This window comes from Oryzias latipes, chromosome 3 (assembly GCF_002234675.1).
Source record: "Oryzias latipes chromosome 3, ASM223467v1".
Classification (NCBI taxonomy): Eukaryota; Metazoa; Chordata; class Actinopteri; order Beloniformes; family Adrianichthyidae; genus Oryzias; species Oryzias latipes.
This window is the reverse complement of record NC_019861.2, coordinates 38,100,470-38,127,804: the sequence shown is the minus strand read 5'-3', so window position 1 is coordinate 38,127,804 and position 27,335 is coordinate 38,100,470. Positions and strand designations below refer to the sequence as shown.

The 27,335-nt window shown below is 49.2% G+C and overlaps 1 long non-coding RNA gene across 1 annotated transcript; it reads left to right on the top strand.

Moving 5' to 3' along the window:
• LOC110014664 lies at positions 1 to 22,234 on the top strand. The gene is made up of 3 exons (XR_002873011.1): positions 1 to 266; positions 2,057 to 2,288; positions 20,637 to 22,234. It is a non-coding gene; the product is annotated as an uncharacterized LOC110014664 (long non-coding RNA).
• The last annotated feature ends 5,101 nt before the right edge of the window (positions 22,235 to 27,335 follow it).

Genomic DNA, 27,335 nt, shown 5'->3' with positions numbered 1-27,335 from the left:
CCCCTCGTTTTTCATTTTAATCTCTGTCAAAAACATAGAAGAAATGGTACAAAACAATTTGCCAGAGTTTTTTTTTAGAAAGTTTTAAATGAGCCCAGATGTGATGGGAGACACCTGAGGGTGTCGCTACCTCACTCATTGGTCGCTACACCCATGGTGCAGAGGGTATAAACCGGAAGTTGATGTGTGGTTGCCATGGTGCTAGCTTCCTGTGAGAGAGCTGGTTGGCTCAGGGAGCAGCGTAGTTGGCTCGAGCTGATAGTGCGGTAAGACTGCTTTCTCCTTCCCCGTGGAGGATGTTTTTAAGCAGTGCTCAATGTTTTATTTTTATTTATGACAGCATCACTGCAGAGGTGGATCCTGTTTTATCGGGGTTTTACAGACTCGTGAGGTTTTGCGACGCACCAGCTAGTATTTTACACTTGTTTTGTCACAGCAGAGGTATATTTTAAACAATGGGTAATTTTTTATCAAATGTTTTTGATATGGTGCTTCTTCTGTTTTTAGTGTTGGAATACTGTGTCATGTTTAAGTTTTTTTAGTGTTGTGTTTGTTTGTCCTCACGCGGCATAATTGATTAATCAAGTGCAGAGCGGACTACTTCTTTCTATTTTGTTTATTTCTTTGTTAAAGTCACTTCCCCTCATTTATGTTGGACATTATTTTTATAAGTGCCGTATCTGACAAACGGAGTTTTAGAGCCACCAAAAAAAAAGAAAAGAAAAATTACGAGATTTTAAGACATAAATAGGAGATTAAAGTGGAGGTGAGGAACAGAGCAGCAGGTGAACGCAGTGCAGCAGCAGAGCAGACCCACTAAACTCAGTAGAACAGGTGAGCTGAATGTTTTTTGATAACGTTCCAAATGTTTGGAAGCTCATTTGTTTGATTTATGATTTATTAATGTTTTATTTATTGATTGGCGGCTTGCAGGATCTCTGCAGCCGTTGATGAAGACGTCTGTGTCCCTGCAGACAGACGTCCACTTCAATGCTTTCCTCCACAAAGACCAGATCTCTACGTTTGTGTGACGCTTCTGTCTGAGAAGCAGCACTTTATGGCATTTTCAACGTATTAATGCTAATATAACAGACTCTTTATTGTTTTATGTTGAAATGGGACGTTTCATCTGCAGGAGGGGGCGTATGGAACACTGTTTACTTCTGCATTGGTGTTGGGATGACAGGTTCATGGCGTAAGGTGACAGATGAACTTCAGGGTTTGTGAATAAAAAGGAGAATGAAGGCAGCAGCGGTCCTCTACACCCAAACGTGTCTCTGAGCTCCTTATTTTACAGATGACACTCTGCTTTACCGACACGGAACCCCAGAAAACCGGCTCCACTGAAAATGAAAATAATCTGATTCTTGAGTCGCCAAAAGGTTCAGAATCTCTTTGTTTTTTAAACCTATCCGGAAATAAAGCTTCACAAAAGGCTCCACATATTTCATCTTCTAGCTAGGTTCAGATAAAAAGAAAACTTTGGTGTTTTTTCCTCGTTAATCTACGACTTTTTTTTTGTAAACTGGCCCTAAAAGTCCGTCGTAGACAGAGTCTGCTGTGCCGTGTTCTTGCATGTACGATTTTATTTTTTATTTTACTTATTTTTGTATTGGTTTTGCATCTATTGTGCCTCCTGTTGATGCCCAGAGTCAGAACTAAACAAGGGGAATCAGCGTTTCAATATTCTGCAGCTAAAATCTGGAACAGCCTCCCTGAAGTCGTAAGACAGGCCTCTTCTGTGTTCATGTTCAAATCTAGACTTAAAACATTTCTGTTTAGCCGTGTATATGACTGAAAGGTCCTATCTGCACTTTTCTTTCCTTTCCTTTATTTTTAAATCACTTTTCTAAGTTTTTCTTTTCTTTTAAAGTAAATTTTACGTTGATTATTTCTATGATGTTTTGTGATTTGAATGCATTTTTCTGTTTTGTGAAGCACCTTGAATTACTTTGTGTAGAATTGTGCTACACAAATAAACTTGCCTTGCCTTTTCGTCACGTCTGCTGTGGTGTCATCACTATGGTCGTCTTTCACTCTCGGCTTCTCCCATCAGGGGTCGCCACAGCGAAACAACCCTCCCTCAAGGATGAGTCGCATGCTAGACTTGGCAATGGTTTTACGCCGGATGCCCTTCCTGATGCAACCTTCTCAAGTTATCCGGGCTTTGGACCGGCACAGCAGCAGAGAAGGGAACAAGGAGCAGCCCGGACTCGAACCCTGGTTCCACGGACGGAAGGCGCCGCAAACCAGCACGAGCTGAACCGGCCCCCAGTGTCATCGCTATGGTATTGTACTGCAAATAATGATCCTGTGTTATAGTTCTGCACGATATGAGCAAAACTTGCGATGTGCGATATTAGTGATCATTGTTGCGATAACGATATAATTTGCAGTATATAAACAAATAGAAAAACAATCAAAAACATCATTACTATTTCATTACACCAGTTTAAAAAGTTATCCTCCAAATGAGCCTCATTGACGCTGGAGGCAAACATCTAACATGAAAGGGCTCATCTGATTGGTCAAATGTATAAATGGATTTATTGGATTTGTTAATGCTTCAAGCTGCCTTAGGATTGTTTTAGCACATTTAAGGTAACCATTTCTTGCGATTTTAGCTGATTTTTCTGACATGGATATTGCACTGCTTGATTTTGCGATAACGATAAATTTACGGTATATTGTGCAGGCCTACTGTGTTAGAAAACGTTGACTTCACAGCAGTTATCATGTTTGTCGGTGCAACATAAAGATCAAAACAATCCTGATTTACAAAGTCTAGAATTTCTTTGTGTAACTTTGTCCATGTGGTTTCCTGACAACACAACCACAACACAGAGTTGAGGTTGATGATTGGAGCCGAGTGCCTGTTGTGATGGACGTGTAGCTTTTACAGTCGGGGTTGACAGAAACTCCTGATGGAACAGATGTGAACGTTAATGAGTTTTAGCCAGATTCACTCAGTCCTTGAAAATGAGCTGATATCACTGTAAAGAAATTCAAGAGGAAAAACTCAAAAGATTGTGAGGATATAGATATGACCGTAGTGAAAAAGGTCATTAATAGTATCTCTGAGCCTCTAACGCAGTGTTTTTCAACCAGTGTGCCGTGGGAAAGTGTCCTCATTCACTGATCTAAAAACATTTCCATCTCCAGGATATCAGCTCTGTGTTCATCCAAACCGATAAAACACTGAGTAGGTAGGAATATGAAAGATCATAAAATACTTTAGAGTTTCTGAGGGGATGACACAAAGAAAGGTTTCTGTGTGTCGGTGTGTGGCTCTAAACTCTGGAACGGGTTCAGTAATGAGCTCAAACAATGTTCAGATATTCAAATATTCATGACAATGTAGACAGAAACTCTTATTTCAGGATATGAAGATGAGAGTTCAGGATCAACAGGTGTTTGAATAATTCTAATTCCATGTGGTGAAATAATCAAAGCTCTTTTAATGAAAATCAACGAGTTTTACATTGTAATGCACAAACTGACAGTATCTATAGAAGACTTGGTGCTCACAGACATGAATACAAAGAACCAATAATGAAACACCCAGCGTGCTCGTGTTCAACCAGAACCCACCCGGTTCAGGTTGGGTTTCTACCAGGTTCTGTTCATCATGGTTCTTCGTTTTTTTCCGGAATCCGTTTTCTTTAGGAGTTTTTCCTTCCAGAGAAGGGGGGTCTAAGGGCAGGGATGCCAGTATAGCTTAGTCAGTTTGTTAGTTCATTTTAGTATTTTCCTATTGAACTCTTTGTATTCGTGATCCTTTTGAGTTCATGTTTTACTTGGTCGTACAGCTGCGGTTGGTCCAGTAGGGGGCAGCAGAGGCAAACAAAACAGTGGGGGCTTCCATGCAGCTCCTGTGTTGTTTCCAGATGACCTCTGTGTTGGTCTGCCCCCCCCCCCCCCCATCTGTGTCCCCCGGTGCTGCTGTCAGTTCCCATCATGCTTCTCGGCTGCAGTCATAACAAACCCCCCCAGCAAGACCCCCCCCAGCACGCTCAGTTTATCCCACGTTTTACAGTTTCACACTGTTCACAGTGGGGCCTTCATGCGGCATCACTGTCAGAGGCCCCCCCCATGACACTGGCCCCCCTCCCCGGCTCCCTGACTGAACTTGCCTTAATCTGGTTTGTGGCTGACACCCCAGCTCTGAATAAATGATCTAAACGTTTGTCAGAGATGGTTTTCCCTCTATGGCCCCCACAGCAACCACATGACGGGGGGGGGGCACACCTCCCTGTGGCCTGTGAAGGCCAGCCAGCATGAATCTGAAGAAACGAGGCTGACGTCCAGTAAATAACCGCTACTGTGCCCCCCCAAGAAGCTCCAGGCTGGCTGGGGGTGGTGGTGCTGGTGGTGCATGATATGCCAGGCCCTGACACGACACCAAGACCCGGAGTTCCCCCCCCCACTGAAGCATCACCCCCGCCTCCACAATTTGTGCACTTAACACTTCAGTTGGCGCCTGACAGGTGCTCATGCCCAACGGTGCGCGCACGAGGGTCCGCGCACGAGGGCGGGCGCACGAGGGTCTGCGCACGAGGGTCCGCGCACGAGGGTCCGCGCACGAGGGCGGGCGCACAAGGGTCCGCGCACGAGGGTCCGCGCACGAGGGTCTGCGCACGCTTGCCATACCTGAAATGACGCAGCATCACACTTGTGTGTCTCCGCCCCCTGAGTCGCTGTGAAGAAGCTCGACCAGAGTGACCCTCCAGGTCACAGGAAGAGCTTTGCCGCCTCTATACAGACGCCTCGGTTCACCGAGCTCCTGTGTCCGGTCTCAGGAACCTCGGCGTCTCCTATTCCAAGCTCCTGGAAAAACTGCTTTTGTTATGAGGAAGTAAAACACTATTTTAGAACCGTACATAGACAAACTTTGAAGTCCCTACACTCCACACCGGTGCTTAAGGCCCACAGAATCGGTTAGGCTTAGGAATCCTATGTTCCTAAGGCTCGTTTTAAAACTAGAGGAGAGCTTAAAGGCTCTGGTTTTTAATGACATTTTCTGCCCCCCCCCCCCCCCCCCCCCCCCCAAACAAAATGCTTGTATCAAACAGTGAACGTAGCAAACGGAAGAGGTAGCAAAGGGCGGACGTAGCAAAGGGCGGACGTAGCAAAGGGCGGACGTAGCAAAGGGCGGTCGTAGCAAAGGGCGGACGTGGCATAGGGCGGACGTGGCATAGGGCGGACGTGGCATAGGGCGGACGTAGCATAGGGCGGACGTAGCAAAGGGCGGACGTGACAAAGGGCGGACGTGGCATAGGGCGGACGTAGCATAGGGCGGACGTAGCATAGGGCGGACGTAGCAAAGGGCGGACGTGACAAAGGGCGGACGTGGCATAGGGCGGACGTAGCATAGGGCGGACGTAGCATAGGGCGGACGTAGCATAGGGCGGACGTAGCATAGGGCGGACGTAGCAAAGGGCGGACGTGACAAAGGGCGGACGTGGCATAGGGCGGACGTAGCATAGGGCGGACGTAGCATAGGGCGGACGTAGCATAGGGCGGACGTAGCATAGGGCGGACGTAGCATAGGGCGGACGTAGCATAGGGCGGACGTAGCAAAGGGCGGACGTGACAAAGGGCGGACGTGGCATAGGGCGGACGTGGCATAGGGCGGACGCGGCATAGGGCGGACGCGGCATAGGGCGGACGCGGCAAAGGGCGGACGTGGCATAGGGCGGACGCGGCAAAGGGCGGACGCGGCATAGGGCGGACGTAGCATAGGGCGGACGTAGCATAGGGCGGACGTAGCATAGGGCGGACGTGGCATAGGGCGGACGCGGCATAGGGCGGACGCGGCAAAGGGCGGACGCGGCATAGGGCGGACGCGGCATAGGGCGGATGTGGCATAGGGCGGACGTAGCAAAGGGCGGATGTGGCAAAGGGCGGATGTGGCATAGGGCGGACGTGGCATAGGGCGGACGTGGCATAGGGCGGACGTGGCATAGGGCGGACGCGGCAAAGGGCGGACGCGGCAAAGGGCGGACGTGGCAATATGGCGGACGTGGCATAGGGCGGACGCGGCATAGGGCGGACGCGGCAAAGGGCGGACGCGGCAAAGGGCGGACGCGGCAAAGGGCGGACGCGGCATAGGGCGGACGCGGCATAGGGCGGACGTCGCAAAAGGACGTGGCATAGGGCGGACGTGGCATAGGGCGGACGTAGCAAAGGGCGGACGCGGCATAGGGCGGACGCGGCAAAGGGCGGACGCGGCATAGGGCGGACGTGGCATAGGGCGGACGTGGCATAGGGCGGACGTAGCATAGGGCGGACGTAGCATAGGGCGGACGTGGCATAGGGCGGACGCAGCAAAGGGCGGACGCGGCATAGGGCGGACGCGGCAAAGGGCGGACGTGGCATAGGGCGGACGTGGCATAGGGCGGACGCGGCATAGGGCGGACGCGGCAAAGGGCGGACGCGGCAAAGGGCGGACGCGGCAAAGGGCGGACGCGGCATAGGGCGGACGCGGCATAGGGCGGACGTCGCAAAAGGACGTGGCATAGGGCGGACGTGGCATAGGGCGGACGTAGCAAAGGGCGGACGCGGCATAGGGCGGACGCGGCAAAGGGCGGACGCGGCATAGGGCGGACGTGGCATAGGGCGGACGTGGCATAGGGCGGACGTAGCATAGGGCGGACGTAGCATAGGGCGGACGTGGCATAGGGCGGACGCAGCAAAGGGCGGACGTGGCATAGGGCGGACGTGGCAAAGGGCGGACGTAGCATAGGGCGGACGTAGCATAGGGCTGTAGTGGTGGAGCTCACAGCCACAAGCTGCGCGTTGCAGTAAACTGCGGCGTGTTCTGTGTTTTCCTGACAACGCCATGAACTGACACGGCGCCTCCGTGCACGCTCCTCAATGTTTGAACGTCCTGCTTGGAGGGGCTCATACCTCCGTGCCCTAAATGACTTTGCTGGCTGTTGTAATCGTGCTCATCATGCCGCCGTCTTTCTTGTAGTCAATGTCACGGTTTCATCCTTCCTCACAATTCCCACGGCTGCGGTTGACAATTCAAAACAGCGCCAAGTCGACTCGGTCTGTCCTTGTCAATCACAAGAAGCCGAGTCTTCCCTCCAGACTGCAGGGAGCGATTGTCAGGTGGCATTACTGTCCCACGGACGCCGCTAAAAGCCAGCGTTTTTACATTACAAACACACTGTTGATGCATTATTGAACAAAGAGATCAGGAGGAATTTTCTGGAAGGATGGTGAGTCGTAACACGGACAGGCGCTGCAAAGCTCTGATGGCGAGGCAGCGATGAGGAGCTGAACTCTTCCTCCTTATTCTCCTGAGGGAACGGTCGCACTCAGAACTTGGGTTCTGCTGTTGAGCCAACACTCCGGCTGCAGCTGCTTCAGGAACCACTGGAGGAGCGTCCTGGCTCTTCTGGTTCCTGGAGTTCATGGTCTGAGCGCTCAGGACCAAGACGAGGAAAGGTTGAACCTTCTTTGAATCCATCTGGGCTCAGAGAGGACGATTTAGAAACGGCATGAAAAGCGAGCTGGTTCCGTGCAGACCCAGAAGAAAAGCAGTTCCACCGGCCAAGAAGAGAACATGCGTCTAGAACGCGACTTTTCTGAATTCTTCACACGTCTGAGAAGTTCAGGACTTTCCATCACTGACGTCTATCGACAGAGAAGGAAAAACCTGAAGGTCAGGAAGGTTTGAGAGGAAGACACGATAAAACACCATCGAAGTGGGTCAGAACCTGTTCAGAACCGAACATTAGCAGCCTGTTACTGATGTGGGCGTGGCTAACATCGGTCACCATGGGAACTAGAGCTCTGCAGATGGAACAATGGTTGACATTGTTCAGGTCCATTTTTCTTTGGAGGAGAAGCTTCCTGAGGTTTGTGATGTCACATCCGCTCATAGAAACTTTCAGAATAAAAGCATGAAAAGATAATTAAAATCAAACAAGTCAAACACAGAATCTGAAGGTCAAAGGTCAGGTCCCTTCCTGTCCACCCCCCACCCCCCTCCACCTTCTGACTCCCACCTCTGCATGGTAGCGGAGTTGTTGACTAACAGAACCATCGGTCCTGTTTGGTTCTCCTGTTTCTCCTCCTGAAGGAGTTCCCAAGTCTTTCCCTAGTTTACCACCAAGCTCAGAGACCCGAACCCAAACCAGATCCAGTCAGGACATAAGAACACGGAAGCGCTTCGGCATAGATCCATCTTCTTTCCCGCTTCGTCCTCTGCAGGACCACATGGTTTGCTGGAGCCAATCCCAGCTGCTGCAGGGGGAAGGCGGGGTTTCCCGGACAACTCACCTGTCAATCAGTTTACTCTGAGAATTGTTCGCTAGTGAAGAGAACATGTACAGTAATGGATAATCTGAGGTGTTTTGCTGTTGCAGAGGTGGGCGGAGCTACAGCAGTCTTGTTGTTCATGGATGCAGAGAACGTGCAGAACCTGGAGGAGGTTTGCTGTGGAGCAGCACCTCCACGGCTGCAGATGGAGCCTGACCCACGGCGAGCGGGAATCAATACCGCGGCCCGCCTCCCTGTAGGAAATGCCTTTTCTGCCGTAGCTTTTAAGGCCGGCCTCAGGATAAACACGACCCCCGAACCCGCCATTGTCAGCTGAGCGCTTCAGACAAACAGGCTGAAAGAGCGGAGGCTCTCAATGCGGCGGTGACAGTTCCTCCACGGCGACTGAAAAGCCTGTTTTTCAATCTGCTGCTTTAGAAAAGCTTTCTGGCTTCTGTGTTTGCTGGTTTCATTCCTCCTGATCCCGGCTGACTCCGGCTTTTATGGCTCCTGGGCTAAATTGATGGCAGAGCAGGAGTTAATTGTTCAGGCATGTGTTTGGCTCCCTGATGGAGAGTGGATGTGGATCAGGGTGGGGTCAAGGTTCATCATGACAAGCTTTTCTCTGCTGCACTGAGAGGAGGCCATGGGAAAGTGAGGCACGCCGGGTGAACAGCGGCTCCACCGCCGCACTTAAACCTGTCTGTATACACAACGCCACAAAAGACAGGAATCACCTCGCACAGCGGAGACGATGGCGAAGACGCCAAACGCACAAAGAGCCTCCATTTGTGAGAGTGACAGCCGCCTTTCACCAGGACCGTCTTTGAAAACTTGAGAAACTTTCATGTATAGAAACAGAAACAAAGATTTCAATTTGTGCCGTTTTCCTTTGTGGTTCAGACGACGGTGAGGCGAGTCAAAGAGCGGCCGCTCCTGCAGGAGACGCCATGTCAAACCTTGAAATAAACTGTTGATGCTTCTCGGGGTCTCAAAGGTCGAATTTGGTCTGAAACTTCTGAAGGTGACAGAATCGCACAACCAGAAGCAAAGACTTCCTTGACAAAAAAACCTGAAACTGAAAGGGAGAAGAATGAAGCTTTTCCTGAACCAAAGACCTTTCATGCGTGGAGGATTCTGGGTTAGTGTAGAAATGGTAAACAGTGTGTTTAGCACCTCTTTCACCATCCTACACAAAGCGCTTTACAGTCTCAGTCCCGTGACTCACCCTGCTCTAGAATGTAGATCCGCATTCGGTCGCTCTAGAAAGTAGATCCACGTTCAGTCGCTCTAGAATGTAGATCTGCATTAAGTCGCTCTAGAATGTAGATTTTTATCCAGTTTCTCTAGAATGTAGATCTGTGTTCGGTCGCTCTAGAATGTAAATCCATGTTCAGTCGCTCTAGAATGTAGACCTGCATTAAGTCGCTCTAGAATGTAGATCTGCATCCAGTCGCTGTAGAATGTAGATCCACGTTCAGTCAGTCTAGAACAGGGGTGGGCAATTCCAGGCCTCGAGGGCCGGTGTGTCTGCATGATTTCTAGATAGTCTTGCTCTACTCATGGCTGATTACCTGGTTCAGGTGTGTCCAGCCAATCAGAACATGCCAGAGCAGGGTATGCTGGAAAACATGCAGGAATGCGGCCCTCAGTGCCCACCCCTGGTCTAGAATGTAGATCCACGTTCAGTCGCTCTAGAATGTAGATCTGCATCCAGCTGCGCTAGAATGTAGATCCAAGTTCAGTCGCTCTAGAATGTAGATCTGCATCCAGTCGCTCTAGAATGTAGATCTGCATCCAGTCACTCTAGAATGTAGATCCACGTTCAGTCGCTATAGAATGGAGATTTGCATCCAGTCGCTCTAGAATGTAGATCCACGTTCAGTCGCTTTAGAATGTAGAGCTGCATTAAGTCGCTCTAGAATGTAGATCTGCATCCAGTTTGTCTAGAATGTAGATCTGCGTTCAGTTTCTCTAGAATGTAGATCCGCATTAAGTCGCTTTAGAATGTAGATCTGCATTCAGTTTCTCTAGAATGTAGATCCGCATTCAGTCGCTCTAGAATGTAGATCTGCGTTCACTCTCTGTAGAATCTTGGTCCACCTTCAGTCAGTTTAGAATGTAGATCTGCATCCAGCTGCGCTAGAATGTAGATCCACGTTCAGTAGCTTTAGTATGTAGATCTGCGTTCAGTCTCTCTAGAATGTAGATCCGCATTCAGTCGCTCTAGAATGTAGATCTGCGTTCACTCTCTGTAGAATGTAGATCCACGCTCAGTCGCTCTAGAATGTAGATCCACGTTCAGTCGCTCTAGAATGTAGATCTGCATTAAGTCGCTCTAGAATGTAGATCTGCATCCAGTCGCTCTAGAATGTAGATCCAAGTTCAGTCGCTCTAGAATGTAGATCCACGTTAAGTCAGTCTAGAATGTAGATCCACGTTCAGTCGCTCAAGAATGTAGATGTGCATCCAATCGCTCTAGAATGTAGATCCACGTTCAGTCGCTCTAGAATGTAGATCTGCATTAAGTCGCTCTAGAATGTAGATCTGCATTAAGTCGCTCTAGAATGTAGATCCACGTTCAGTCGCTCTAGAATGTAGATCTGCATCCAGTCGCTCTAGAATGTAGATCCACGTTCAGTCGCTCTAGAATGTAGATCCACGTTCAGTCAGTCTAGAATGTAGATCCACGTTCATTTGCTCTAGAATGTAGATCCACGTTCAGTCGCTCTAGAATGTAGATCTGCATTAAGTCGCTCTAGAATGTAGATCCACGTCCAGTCGCTCTAGAATGTAGATCCACGTTCAGTCGCTCTAGAATGTAGATCCACGTTCAGTCGCTATAGAATGGAGATTTGCATCCAGTCGCTCTAGAATGTAGATCCACGTTCAGTCGCTTTAGAATGTAGAGCTGCATTAAGTCGCTCTAGAATGTAGATCTGCATCCAGTTTCTCTAGAATGTAGATCTGCGTTCAGTTTCTCTAGAATGTAGATCCGCATTAAGTCGCTTTAGAATGTAGATCTGCATTCAGTTTCTCTAGAATGTAGATCCGCATTCAGTCGCTCTAGAATGTAGATCTGCGTTCACTCTCTGTAGAATCTTGGTCCACCTTCAGTCAGTTTAGAATGTAGATCTGCATCCAGCTGCGCTAGAATGTAGATCCACGTTCAGTAGCTTTAGTATGTAGATCTGCGTTCAGTCTCTCTAGAATGTAGATCCGCATTCAGTCGCTCTAGAATGTAGATCTGCATCCAGTCGCTCTAGAATGTAGATCCACGTTCAGTCGCTCTAGAATGTAGATCTGCATTAAGTCGCTCTAGAATGTAGATCTGCATCCAATCGCTCTAGAATGTAGATCCACGTTCAGTCGCTCTAGAATGTAGATCCACGTTCAGTCGCTCAAGAATGTAGATCTGCATCCAGTCGCTCTAGAATGTAGATCCACGTTCAGTCAGTCTAGAATGTAGATCCACGTTCAGTCGCTCTAGAATGTAGATCTGCATTAAGTCGCTCTAAAATGTAGATCTGCATCCAGTCGCTCTAGAATGTAGATCTGCATCCAGTCGCTCTAGAATGTAGATCTGCATCCAGTCGCTCTAGAATGTAGATCTGCATCCAGTCGCTCTAGAATGTAGATCCACGTTCAGTCGCTCTAGAATGTAGATCTGCATCCAGTCGCTCTAGAATGTAGATCCACGTCCAGTCGCTCTAGAATGTAGATCCACGTTCAGTCGCTCTAGAATGTAGATCCACGTTCAGTCAGTCTAGAATTTAGATCCACGTTCAGTCGCTCAAGAATGTAGATCTGCATCCAGTCGCTCTAGAATGTAGATCCACGTTCAGTCGCTCAAGAATGTAGATCTGCATTAAGTCGCTCTAGAATGTAGATCCACGTTCAGTCGCTCTAGAATGTAGATCCACGTTCAGTCGCTCTAGAATGTAGATCTGCATTAAGTCGCTCTAGAATGTAGATCTGCATCCAATCGCTCTAGAATGTAGATCCACGTTCAGTCGCTCTAGAATGTAGATCCACGTTCAGTCGCTCAAGAATGTAGATCTGCATCCAGTCGCTCTAGAATGTAGATCCACGTTCAGTCAGTCTAGAATGTAGATCCACGTTCAGTCGCTCTAGAATGTAGATCTGCATTAAGTCGCTCTAGAATGTAGATCTGCATCCAGTCGCTCTAGAATGTAGATCCACGTTCAGTCGCTCTAGAATGTAGATCCACGTTCAGTCAGTCTAGAATGTAGATCCACGTTCATTTGCTCTAGAATGTAGATCCACGTTCAGTCAGTATAGAATGTAGATCCACGTTCAGTCGCTCTAGAATGTAGATCCACGTTCAGTCAGTCTAGAATTTAGATCCACGTTCAGTCGCTCAAGAATGTAGATTTGCATCCAGTCGCTCTAGAATGTAGATCCACGTTCAGTCGCTCTAGAATGTAGATCCGCGTTCAGTCAGTCTAGAATTTAGATCCACGTTCAGTCGCTCAAGAATGTAGATTTGCATCCAGTCGCTCTAGAATGTAGATCCACGTTCAGTCGCTCTAGAATGTAGATCTGCATCCAGTCGCTCTAGAATGTAGATCCGCGTTCAGTCAGTCTAGAATTTAGATCCACGTTCAGTCGCTCAAGAATGTAGATTTGCATCCAGTCGCTCTAGAATGTAGATCCACGTTCAGTCGCTCTAGAATGTAGATCTGCATCCAGTCGCTCTAGAATGTAGATCCGCGTTCAGTCTCTCTAGAACAGGGATCTCAAACTCAATTTACCTGGGGGCCACAGAAGGCAGGGTCTAGCTGAGGGAGGGCCGCAACTTCAACACACACAGTTTGTGAGTGTGTGAGAGCCAATAAATTTGTATGGAACACATTCTATACTAAACTATTAACTATACTCTATTAGTAACTGTTTTCTGTAGAAAATTGACCTATAAAACTCTCATTCAATAAAATAAATTAGAAATTAAAAACTATAAAAATAAATCAGTAATACATTTCTGTTTATTTATTCTATATCTGCTGTTTTCTAACGTAAACGTCCTTATTAACACAGTTCAGTTAACACTGTTGAATTCTAACTATTAAACACAAAAGAAGACTCCAATTCTACAGTTCTGTAACCTCCATCAATGGTTCTTCTGAACACGGTTTCTCTTGTCTTCTTACTGATGGACACTTGGCAGCACTTCCTCCCAAACAGCTGAGACCCTCAGTGTGGATAAAGATGATTGACAGTAAATCTGGACTGAACTTGAACTTATTGACATTTAAGGTGGAGAAGTCAGAGGATGTGCTCCCAATTTAGAGTCTGTGTTGATTTTTAGTTTACTCTTTTTTACTCTCTTTTACTCTTTAAACCACAAATCAGTAAAGGAGAAACAAAATTCAGAAACCATTTTTGGATTTTTTTTCTTATGCTTTTTGCACATTTAAACCCCGGTCAGAGGTTCTTGTAGAGCAGCCGGTCAGCCACTCCTATATTTTTTTACTGAGTTCAAACTGGTTCATAAAATAACGGGCGCTGTTCACTGGAGATCAGAACAATTGTTACTGATACCTGAGTTCAGAGAAAAGCTAAAAAAAAAGGATGGACATTCATGTTGGTGACACCAAATATGTGCAGCCAAGATGCACAATCAGCGTGTTTGAGATCACCCAGGTGGACGAAACGCTGCACAGATCACCTGGTGTGAGACATATGTTTTTGTTCCAACATCACCTGTCAATCATCACAAAAATATCACGAGAAAAAGGGCGGAACAAGGGGCAAACCTAAGCGAACGCAGCTGGAAATTTATTACTGCACTGACCGAAAGCTGCCCTGATGACTACAAAACAATGCATTGTGGGACATGTGTCCTGATGGTTTGTGTAGTTAAGCGATCAATTAAAAATAATTTAAAATACCAATTGATTAAAAAAATCTACATACATCACAAAACATTAAAATCAATATAAAAGATATAATAACAGATCGTACTGAGGGGGAGAGGAATATTAAGACTAAATTGAATGATAATGACAACTTCCTGTTCTCCTTCAGTCTCGCTGCAGCTTCGCCTCCCCCTCGGCCGGCCCACCTCCCGCAGGAACGGTGTGCCATAACAGCCGTGCATGAGAACCGTTTGGTGGGGGGTTATACGCCACCCGCACCTGACCGTAGCCATAACCTTAACCCCTCCTCCGGGTCCATGCGACCCAGAAACAAGTACAGCACGGATTGCATGGATTTAGAAAATTACGAGCGAATAGATACGTTCTCAAAAGGAAAGTAAGGAACTCCTTCATGTGTTTTCCGGGGAGGGTGCGGTCAGGTCTCCTGCGTCAAATGTTCTCCTGCTTTCAAGCCCAGTCAATGCCACGCCCCCAAGAGTCATATACCCCACTGTGATTGGTTGGTTCGTCAGCTCCGCGCACAACAATGAAAAAGTGTCAGTTATACAGACTGGCGGGCAGCATTAACATTAAACTTTCATATTACGGCGGGGGCCGCAAATAGCCCGCGAGTTTAGACCCCTGCTCTAGAATATGGATCTGCGTTTACACGTCCAATTCTCTTCCTCAAAGTCCACGGGAGAAACATTTAGCGGAATTGAACATTCAAGGTAAATATACAAAGTGCAGTAATCTCAAAAATAGCAGCGGTAACTCAGTAACATAGGAATAACTCGTTAAGCCGATAACAATAGATTTTTTTCTCAGGTTGCTGTCAAAGGGTCAAAGTTTCAGGTGAGGTGAAAAACTGAACGTTCTTCTGAAGCTTTATCGTAAACTTTACAGGCCCCTCCCCCAGATGGTGAGGTCATGTGGAGCTAATAAGCCCCCCCCCCCCACTGTCGTAATGGGCGTGTCTTCATTCCACCCACTGCAGCACGCAGAGCGCGTTCGCCTCCTCACCTCGGTTCAGTGGGAGTGCAGAGGCAGGAACTCAGGGGTATTTACCAAAGCTTGGGTAATCAGTTGTGGCAGATCCTGCCAGCAGACAGCAGGTCTTTAGCTCCTCCCACCGCACCCAGCAGAGGCTCCGCACTGATGTGGATAAGGGAATTACCTCTAGTCTGCTGATTCACACTGGAGGAGACTGGAAATTCAATTAAAGCAATCCATGTTTTTAGTAAACGAGGCCTCGGTCCCGACCGTTTGTCCCAAACAGACCTGCAGACGTTCAGATGGAAGAGACAGAAAAAGATCCGATTTGTCTGGAGATGAAGTTCTAATCTGTCACAGATGAAAAGCTGATCTTCATTAGAGCTGAAGCGGAACCACGAGACAGTCGGGTGTTTCTGCTCCACTTTTCTCCAAACATGGTTCTGTGCTGAGGATCATCTCCCCTTGGTCCGCCGAATCCATCAGCGGCTTTCTTCACGTCTGCTGCGCCGCCATGACCTACGAACATGCCATGACCCACCAAAACACGCCAGAACGCGCCATGACCCACCAAAACACGCCATGACCCACAAACACGCCATTACCCACCAAAACACGCCAAAACACGCCATGACTCACAAACATGCCAGAACACGCCATGGGCCACGAACACGCCAGATTAGCCATGACCCACCAAAACACGCCATGACCCACAAAAATGCCATGACCCACCAAAACACGCCATGATCCACCAAAACACGCCAGAACACGCCATGACCCACAAACACGCCATGGCCCACTAAAACACGCCAGAACGCGCCATGACCCACAAACACGCCATGGCCCACCAAAACACGCCAGAACGCACCATGACCCACAAACACGCCATGGCCCACTAAAACACGCCAGAACGCGCCATGACCCACAAACACGCCATGGCCCACTAAAACACGCCAGAACGCGCCATGACCCACAAACACGCCATGACCCACCAAAACACGCCAGAACACGCCATGACCCACAAACACGCCATGGCCCACTAAAACACGCCAGAACGCGCCATGACCCACAAACACGCCATGGCCCACCAAAACACGCCAGAACGCGCCATGACCCACAAACACGCCATGGCCCACTAAAACACGGCAGAACGCGCCATGACCCACAAACACGCCAGAACGCGCCATGACCCACCAAAACACGCCAGAACGCGCCATGACCCACAAACACGCCATTACCCACCAAAACACGCCAAAACACGCCATGACTCACAAACATGCCAGAACACGCCATGGGCCACGAACACGCCAGATTAGCCATTACCCACCAAAACACGCCATGACCCACAAAAATGCCATGACCCACCAAAACACGCCATGATCCACCAAAACACGCCAGAACACGCCATGACCCACAAACACGCCATGGCCCACTAAAACACGCCAGAACGCGCCATGACCCACAAACACGCCATGGCCCACCAAAACACGCCAGAACGCACCATGACCCACAAACACGCCATGGCCCACTAAAACACGCCAGAACGCGCCATGACCCACAAACACGCCATGGCCCACTAAAACACGCCAGAACGCGCCATGACCCACAAACACGCCATGACCCACCAAAACACGCCAGAACACGCCATGACCCACAAACACGCCATGGCCCACTAAAACACGCCAGAACGCGCCATGACCCACCAAAACACGCCAGAACGCGCCATGACCCACAAACACGCCATTACCCACCAAAACATGCCAAAACACGCCATGACTCACAAACATGCCAGAACACGCCATGGGCCACGAACACGCCAGATTAGCCATGACCCACCAAAACACGCCATGACCCACAAAAATGCCATGACCCACCAAAACACGCCATGATCCACCAAAACACGCCAGAACACGCCATGACCCACAAACACGCCATGGCCCACTAAAACACGCCAGAACGCGCCATGACCCACAAACACGCCATGGCCCACCAAAACACGCCAGAACGCACCATGACCCACAAACACGCCATGGCCCACTAAAACACGCCAGAACGCGCCATGACCCACAAACACGCCATGGCCCACTAAAACACGCCAGAACGCGCCATGACCCACAAACACGCCATGACCCACCAAAACACGCCAGAACACGCCATGACCCACAAACACGCCATGGCCCACTAAAACACGCCAGAACGCGCCATGACCCACAAACACGCCATGGCCCACCAAAACACGCCAGAACGCGCCATGACCCACAAACACGCCATGGCCCACTAAAACACGGCAGAACGCGCCATGACCCACAAACACGCCAGAACGCGCCATGACCCACCAAAACACGCCAGAACGCGCCATGACCCACAAACACGCCATGACCCACCAAAACACGCCAGAACACGCCATGACCCACAAACACGCCATGGCCCACTAAAACACGCCAGAACGCGCCATGGCCCACCAAAACACGCCATGGCCCACCAAAACACGCCAGAACGCGCCATGACCCACAAACACGCCATGGCCCACTAAAACACGGCAGAACGCGCCATGACCCACAAACACGCCAGAACGCGCCATGACCCACCAAAACACGCCAGAACGCGCCATGACCCACAAACACGCCATGACCCACAAACACGCCATGGCCCACCAAAACACGCCAGAACGCACCATGACCCACAAACACGCCATGGCCCACTAAAACACGCCAGAACGCGCCATGACCCACAAACACGCCATGGCCCACTAAAACACGCCAGAACGCGCCATGACCCACAAACACGCCATGACCCACCAAAACACGCCAGAACACGCCATGACCCACAAACACGCCATGGCCCACTAAAACACGCCAGAACGCGCCATGACCCACAAACACGCCATGGCCCACCAAAACACGCCAGAACGCGCCATGACCCACAAACACGCCATGGCCCACTAAAACACGGCAGAACGCGCCATGACCCACAAACACGCCAGAACGCGCCATGACCCACCAAAACACGCCAGAACGCGCCATGACCCACAAACACGCCATGACCCACCAAAACACGCCAGAACACGCCATGACCCACAAACACGCCATGGCCCACTAAAACACGCCAGAACGCGCCATGACCCACAAACACGCCATGGCCCACCAAAACACGCCAGAACGCGCCATGACCCACAAACACGCCATGGCCCACTAAAACACGGCAGAACGCGCCATGACCCACAAACACGCCAGAACGCGCCATGACCCACCAAAACACGCCAGAACGCGCCATGACCCACAAACACGCCATTACCCACCAAAACACGCCAAAACACGCCTTGACTCACAAACATGCCAGAACACGCCATGGGCCACGAACACGCCAGATTAGCCATGACCCACCAAAACACGCCATGACCCACAAAAATGCCATGACCCACCAAAACACGCCATGATCCACCAAAACACGCCAGAACACGCCATGACCCACAAACACGCCATGGCCCACTAAAACACGCCAGAACGCGCCATGACCCACAAACACGCCATGGCCCACCAAAACACGCCAGAACGCACCATGACCCACAAACACGCCATGGCCCACTAAAACACGCCAGAACGCGCCATGACCCACAAACACGCCATGGCCCACTAAAACACGCCAGAACGCGCCATGACCCACAAACACGCCATGACCCACCAAAACACGCCAGAACACGCCATGACCCACAAACACGCCATGGCCCACTAAAACACGCCAGAACGCGCCATGACCCACAAACACGCCATGGCCCACCAAAACACGCCAGAACGCGCCATGACCCACAAAAACGCCATGGCCCACCAAAACACGCCAGAACACGCCATGACCCACAAACACGCCATGGCCCACCAAAACACGCCAGAACGCGCCATGACCCACAAACATGCCAAAACACGCCATGACCCACAAACATGCCAGAACACGCCATGGCCCACGACCACACCAGAACATGCCATGACCCACCAAAACACGCCATGACCCATGAACACGCCAGAACACACCATGACCCACAAACACGCCATGGCCCACCAAAACACGCCATGTCCCACAAACATGCCAGAACATGGCATGACCCACCAAAACACGCCATGACCCACGAACACGCCAGAACACGCCATGACCCACCAAAACGCCAGAACACGCCATGACCCACAAACACGCTATGGCCCACCAAAACACGCCAAAACACGCCATGACCCACAAACATGCCAGAACACTCCATGGCCCAAGAACATGCCAGAATATGCCATGAACCACCAAAACGCCAGAACATGCCATGACCCACGAACATGCCAGAACACGCCATGACCCACAAACACGCCATGGCCCACCAAAACACGCCAGAACGCGCCATGACCCACAAACACCCCATGGCCCACCAAAACACGCCAGAACACGCCATGACCCACAAACACGCCATGGCCCACCAAAACACGCCAGAACGCGCCATGACCCACAAACATGCCATGGCCCACCAAAACACGCCATGATCCACAAACATGCCAAAACACGCCATGACCCACAAACATGCCAGAACACGCCATGGCCCACGACCACACCAGAACATGCCATGACCCACCAAAACACGCCATGACCCATGAACACGCCAGAACACGCCATGACCCACAAACACGCCATGGCCCACCAAAACACGCCATGTCCCACAAACATGCCAGAACATGGCATGACCCACCAAAACACGGCATGACCAACGAACACGCCAGAACACGCCATGACCCACCAAAACGCCAGAACACGCCATGACCCACAAACACGCTATGGCCCACCAAAACACGCCAAAACACGCCATGACCCACAAACATGCCAGAACACTCCATGGCCCAAGAACATGCCAGAATATGCCATGAACCACCAAAACGCCAGAACATGCCATGACCCACGAACATGCCAGAACACGCCATGACCCACAAACATGCCAGAACACGCCATGACCCACGAACATGCCATAACATTTATTTGTCTATTTTCTATTTGGTTTTCCTCCTCCTCTCTTGGTTCTCCTCCTCTTCTCTTTGGTTCTCCTCCTCCTCTCTTGATTATCCTCCTCCTCCTTTTGGTTCACCTCCTCCCTTTGGAAGTCCAGAGGAGTTCTTTCACACCTGCAGAACCAGGAGAACCATCAGAGGAAACCAGACCTGGATCAGACCAGAACCAGAGCTGGACCGGCGTTTCTGAGGATTTTCATTCCAAACATCGGGCCAGTTTCAGATCAGTCAGATGTTTCAGTTTTAGGGAGCGCTTCCCTCGTCAGGTTTTTAGGACTCGTTTCCTGCATTGGGGTCTTCTTCCTCAACCCCCCCCCCCTCCGCTCTCCACCGGATCCTGAAAGCCCCCCCTGAAGTTCAGGCTGGAGCTCAGAGGGACCCTGGTGCCGTTGTCCAGTCTTCCCTCTGGCTGTTGCTTCATTTCTTTCAGGTTCTAAACAGTCTAATCTTTGTGATGTCACAGGTCCAGAGCTCCGCCTCTAAAGGAAGTTCAGCAGGAAGTGATGGGGATGGTGACGGACAGATGAGTGGGATCACTTTGAGCTTCTCCTGAAGGTTTTCCCTGTTTCTAAATGTTTCTCTGTTTTTATCAGATTGTTTTTTTTATCCATATTTTGTATTATTATCAAAGTTTGATTGTGTGTTGGTTTGTGCGCATGTGTGTGCATGAACTGTAGTTGTGTTGATGTTGACATGTTGCATCTGAAGCTTTTTGGAGTCAACAGGTATGTGTGTGGACAGGCCCCGCCCCTTGTGACTAACATTTACACCAGACAGTAATGATGATGAACCTCCAGCATCTTGTTGCTGAATGATTGTACCCCCCCCCCCCGCTGTAATCATCCTCCAGGTCTCCTTAACCCCCCCATTCTCCCCCTTTCTTTGTGTCCCTACCCCCCCCTCTCCAACATCCCTCCCTTCTTTCCTCTTGTTCTTTTCCGTCCAACAAAAAGGAGACTAATGTCATTAATATAAAACAAATGAAGTTTTGTCTAAATGACAGAGGAGTTTATTCAAATACACTCCTATTGTGTCCAGGGATCCAGAATCCCTGTTGAAACAGTAACATCTGTGGAACAAAGAGGCCTTCAGCTCCTGTCTGCTCAGCTGTTAGACAGGTTCAGTAAATAAATAAAAATAAAAACCTGCGTGAATAAAGCGGATCGTCCGTCTCACCGAAGCTCTCCCCTCTGCGGCCTTCTGTGCCGGTTTCAGCGTCACCATGGCAACGTGAAGAATGCAGCGGCGCAGGAAGGCGCTTGGAGACGCGGCGTTATCATGATGCAGAGAGGATGGTGATCCTGTGAACCCCCCCCCACACATACACTTGTGGGTAATGGATTTTATCAGGCGAGAGCACGGGGCGAGTTTTGACGAGTCCCTGGGCTGCTCTGCTATTCCTTTTGAAATCGGTTTCTTCAGCGTCTTGTTGGAGTAGCCTGAGGCCATGGCCCTCCGAGATCACAATGTTGTTAATACAAACATGTCAAACGCACACCCAGCTGCTGCACAGAGGTGCCGGGATGTCAAGGTGTCAGCGTCCTGAAGTGTGAGTTACGCTTTAACATCCTAAGCGCCGCACTGACGGATGCGCCGCCGCTTTAATTTTTTAACATGACGCCGCCAACAAGAGCCGCCGAGGGGAGGGGGTGACGGCCGCCGCTCCTGCTTTGGTCTGAACTTTGGAGGAGCCCCCTGCAGGATTCATGACCGCCCCGCCAAGCGTAAGCCCCACCCCCCAAAGGCTGAAAGAGCAAACAGGAAACCTGGTCCCATTCTGAGCTGCAGCCAGGGGCGGTTCTACACTAACTGACTCCCCGGGCAAGTGACCCCCCACACACGCACAACTCCATGACATCCTTTTATGTTCCGTATTTTGATTTGGTCATTTTCCCCAAATGCATGAATTTCATTAAATGGTACTACAGGGGGGTCAAACTCAGTCCCACTGGGGGCCTAAATCCAGAACACGCTTTAGGTTTTGGGCCGAACAAGAAAAACATTTACTGAACACGCTAAAGCTAAACTTTTACACCTTTGAAACTGAACTTTTTGAACATAAATATGAATAAAAACAGGAATATGAATCCAGAATAAATCAAGTTAAACCTTAATTAACATTTAATATTTTGCTCTCCATAAAATCATACAAACATGAAGATGCTGCAGAACCAAACAAAGCCTGGAAATATTAATAATTAGAAATAAATCTAGTCATTCTGTTTTCTTTGCTCTTTTGTCATTTTTTACAGCTGGACTCCTGCAGCGTTTTTAGCAATCAGTTCATGTCTTGGTGTGTGACGTCCATCAGAGAAAACCTGTTATTGTGAAAATCCTGTTTAGAAATGTCTCAGAAAACATTACAAACTAAATCATAGAACTCATTTTGTGCAACACCAACAGTAGAAATCCTCCATAAACCTCCATCCTCTCAGAAACAAATGATCTGTAGTTTATTTATGATCTGCAGCTGTTTTCCTGCATTAGCTGCGCCCCCGCTGCCTGAGCCCCCTGCCCCTCCCTGTTTCCTTCACGCACATTTAAGGCGCCTTTGTAACTCTTGTGCTAACCTAGGCCCTTCAACATTGGGATTGGGGTCATCTAGACCCACTAGACAGTGCTCTGAACCTTTTTTCTTCAATGATTTGTGATCTTCACTGGTGTCCATGGATTACATGAAATCTTTCCACCTTTATCCACCTTTGTCATGGTAGGGAGAACACCTCAATGGAAGGGGGGGGGGGGGTCATCTAAGATAGCACAAGGGTTAAAGAGCGTGCAGCTTCAGGGGCGCCGATTTGCAGGCTTCAGGCCGTTACGAACTCTGATATGATAGATAACAGATTTTTTTGTTTTTGTTTCCAATCTCTGAGCCGCCGCCCCCTTTAAATTTGCACCCCAGGCAATCGCCCGTATGGCCCGTGCCTAAAACCCCTATTGGCTGCAGCAGACGTGAGAACGTGACCACGTTCCTGCAGCCTCCTTTCACGTTCTGCTAGGAGCTAAAACCACGGCGTGCTGCCGCCGTCACTCTGATCTGTATGTGGGGTTTGGTTTTGGTGATATGCAGTAGCGTTTACGTTAATCAGCTGAATCTGAACGGCGAGCTGAAATGACAGTCAGCGCGTAAACGATTACAGTAGTTCGGAGAGCGAGTTGTTTCACTGTTGCCGGCGACGTCTCAGGTGTTAAAGGCTTGAACCTTTGTCACTGACGGGCTGTTTAGCTAAAATATAAGTATTGCTAAAAACTTTTAGAGGATTTTTTTTACTCCACATGTATCGGGTTTTCCTCTGTTTTGCTTCGTTAAACTGTTGGCATAATTCTATTTTTCCTCTTTTCTTGATGGTAAATGTCATATGAAGTCTTCCACATCAGCCTCACTGTAACATCTGTACTATAACTTTAGTGTTATAAAGCTGTTTTTTTGGTTGTTTTCACCAGATTATCCGATTACTGAGATAACCCACTAAGCAGGTTCAGGTGAGGGTCCACCTGCACTGTTGTCCTGGTCTCTTCTGATTGGTTGGTGCTCTGGTTTTGTGCTGGTTATCTCTGATTGGCTGGCTGCTCAGAGGTGGGATCCAAACCGTTTTCCTGCCCCCAGCTGCACAGACCTGCCACGCCTGTTTGATTAGCCACACCCCCTTCATTATGGAGTCAGACGCTGCACCAATGACAGGATCAGAACGGACAGATTCAAACGCCTGGATGAATCTGGATGATCCCACCTGCAGGGATTACCTGCAGCAGGGGGCGTGGCCTGTCTGATTGACCTGAGGCGTGGAACACATCCTTTTTAAAAGTAAAGACAGAACTTTAAGCGTTTCTCGCTGAATGAATCAGCCGTAACCCCCTGACCAGCAGAGAAAACGCATTTGTTCATTCAAAATCGTTTTAAATCCACAAAAACTACAATTCCCAGAGCCTCGCCCCCACATATTTGGTATCCGTGAAAAGTCCTGAATGTCCTTTGCAGAGACCAAAATGGTTCACTAGTTGTCCTCCACAGAGGCTGAACTGCATGATCCACCGCGTAAAAACGGTGATGCTAAAGTCGGTGAAAACATGAGAAACTGAAGAAACTTGAGATGAACCTGAAGGAAGTCCAGGTCCTGAGAGCAGACGTCCTCGGTGAAGCCTGACGTCTGTCCTCCTATGAAGACCTAATGCTTTATTGACGCGTCAGCGCCGGCGGTGTTCACACGTCTCTCTTCTGAGGACCAGCTGGAGTCTGCAGGACCAGCAAATGACCATCAGAGGCCTCTGCTGCACACGCTCAGGACCTGTCACTCCCCATGACCGTCTCCGCTGAGGTGGAGGCGTCTCACATCTGTGACGGGCGTGGGTTATCGCGGTTACCTGATGCGTTCTGTCATGTCTTTCGGTTGCCTGAGCAGGCGTTTGTGTCGGCGCGCTGGCTCGGGGGCGTGGGAGCGTTGATCTGCATCAGCTGTGGCTGCTCTCCACCTGCCAGCTCCTCTCCATGACATCTGAAGTGAGCCGGACCGTCGGCGTTCACACATGAGAGCAGCGGAGGAGCTGGAAGCGCCGACCTGCTCGCTGACCTGAGCCACAGCCTCTTCGCCGTCCTCCATCCGTCCCTCAGCCTCCTCGCCGTCCTCCATCGACGTGACTCTGTTGTCATGGAACCACTTGCAGATCTAGAACAGGAACCTCGAGGTTCAGCTTTAGTTTTTCGGAGGCAAGGAAACTTCTACACTAAAATATCAAAAGAACTTTAGAGCCAAACTAGGAATATAGAACAATTTGTCATGTGCGGGGGGAGGCTCGAGAGACGGTTGGACCCAGTAGCAGAGGCGGAGGCAGACGGTTCAGGGACAAGGGGGTTTAATGCAAAACAACAAACAAAAGGCGCTGCAGAGCAGGATTACAAAACAAAAACAAAAACTTACTTGGCGTGGCATGAAACATGGAGACAAGACAAGAAGACGTGATCAACATGAGCAGAAGGTAATGGACCAGCACAGGAGGAAGGCAGAGACAAGACTTATATACAGACAGGGCAGACAAGACACAGGTGAACACGATTAGGGCAGATGGGGACCAAAGGAAGTAAAACTCAAGAAACATGACAAGACAGGAAACCTTTCAAAATAAAACAGGAAACAGAACCAAACAAGACAGAACAAGAACTAAAGCGAAAAACAAGACACAACAAACTGAAACCATGACACAATTACTATCAATCACTAAGATAAAACATTAAAGTTTTCATGAAACTGCATAAAACTTAATTAATAAATGTTCACATTTATGAGAAAAACGGTTAACAAAATTTAAGAATAAAGAACGAAACCTAGAAACTAAATTTAAGGCAGATTTAAGATCGTCTGGTCGTTGGATCCTCTGGTCATTAGATTGTTAGATGTTTGACAAAGAACATAAAGTTTCCATTGTACTGTCATCTTCTAGGTGCCACTTCTGTTTTCAATAACAAAGATAATCATACAATCAGTCTGTTATCCATTCACTGTGGTGGGAGGGGGGTGTTCTGACGGCTCTGCCCCCCATCAATGCTCTGGGTCTTCTGTCTTTATGTTCTAACAAGTAAAACTACGACGGGGGTCACAAAAAACAAGACCACATGCAGGGAACAATCTGGAGGGGGGAGGGGTCACAGTTGTTTGATGTCTATTTAAAAATTTGAAAACTATCCATCATGACGTCCAGAAGTTAATTGGATGCTGAAGGTTCTTTAATGTTTCTATTCTTTGTTCCGTTTATGGAGAACCACTGTGAGATAAACACAAAGTTAGCTGTTAAGCTACATTTACACTGTTCGCCTCGGCCTCTACATACAAAACCGGCGTTCATTGATCGAAGTTCAACCGGTTGAACCTTTGATGCTAAACCACCAAAATGAACTTTGAACAATCAGGGACGGGGATTTGGTTATGTGATTGAAACACGGAAGAACTAACCGTTGTAAACATGATCACAGAGGAGAAATGAATAATTATGGTCTGTGTCCGGCAGGATTAACATGACGCAGAGTCTTTCGCTGATCGGAACAGAGCCGTGTAAGAAAATTCCGGAGCAAAGTCCAGCAGATCGGCGCCGCTACGACATGTCACACCAACGGAAGGTGGAGGCCGTGAGCTAGGAAACACTAGAAACACAGAAGACGACAACTCTCCTCCCCGCCTGTCTGCTGAGTGAACACCACCAGCTGAACGCACGTCCATGAACCGTGTGGCGTGCTCAAGAACACGCCACACGCAGCCGGCGTGAATGCAGCATCACAGAGGAAGAACCTTCAGACGATGATGAAGATGAAGAACCAGACGAGAACCATGGAGATCAAAGGTAACCTAAAAAATCATTCCTGCACTGACAGTCAGCAGCTGGCAGAGAGTCATGGTGGTGGTGGTGGTGGTGGTGGTGGTGGGGGGGGGTAAAAGGCTGACTCCCACCTCAGGATGGGGGGGTTGAAGATGGGGCAGCTGGGGGCACGTTTCTGCCTAATTATGAGAGTGTCGGAACCAAATGGTTCAAGAATGGTGAGCTCCCTAATCCACTTACAGATGACTGAGAGCTGTGGGGGTGGGAGCTGTGTGGGAGGGGTCCGCTGGACGTTAGCCCCCCCAGCTCAACAGCAGGTCTGCTCACAGGTCATTGAACTCCCTCTTTCTGCTCCTTTCTTCCATCATCTTCACCCCCGTCACCTGTACCCTGCGCCTCCAAAGGGGGGGAGGGGGGGTGTAGACAGAGAGCCCTCCCCAGACCCCTCCCATCCAAGAAAAGTTTTTTAAAACACTCACTTTACTGCAGAAATGTTTCAAGTTGAGCCCAAAGATGCAGAAAAAAACAAAACGGCAAAAAGTAGAATTCTGGTTGAACTAGAAAGTGATAACCACACGCCATTTCTTAAACACGTTAGACCCGGTCTGCACCTGACCCGGTTGGGGTTATGGTTTGGGTTTGGTTAAAGCTGCAACCAACCACATTTATCCTGGGAAGCACTTCAAACAGGCGATGCAGTAGTGATTCCACGTGGCCCACTGGAATTTCCATCCGTTATGGTGCTTGGTCCCAATAACTAAAATGTGTGTAAATGTGTGTAGGTAGGCTGCACAAAAAGTCACAAATTTATCGTTATCTTGATATCAAGCTGTGCAATACGCAAGACGGCGACCAT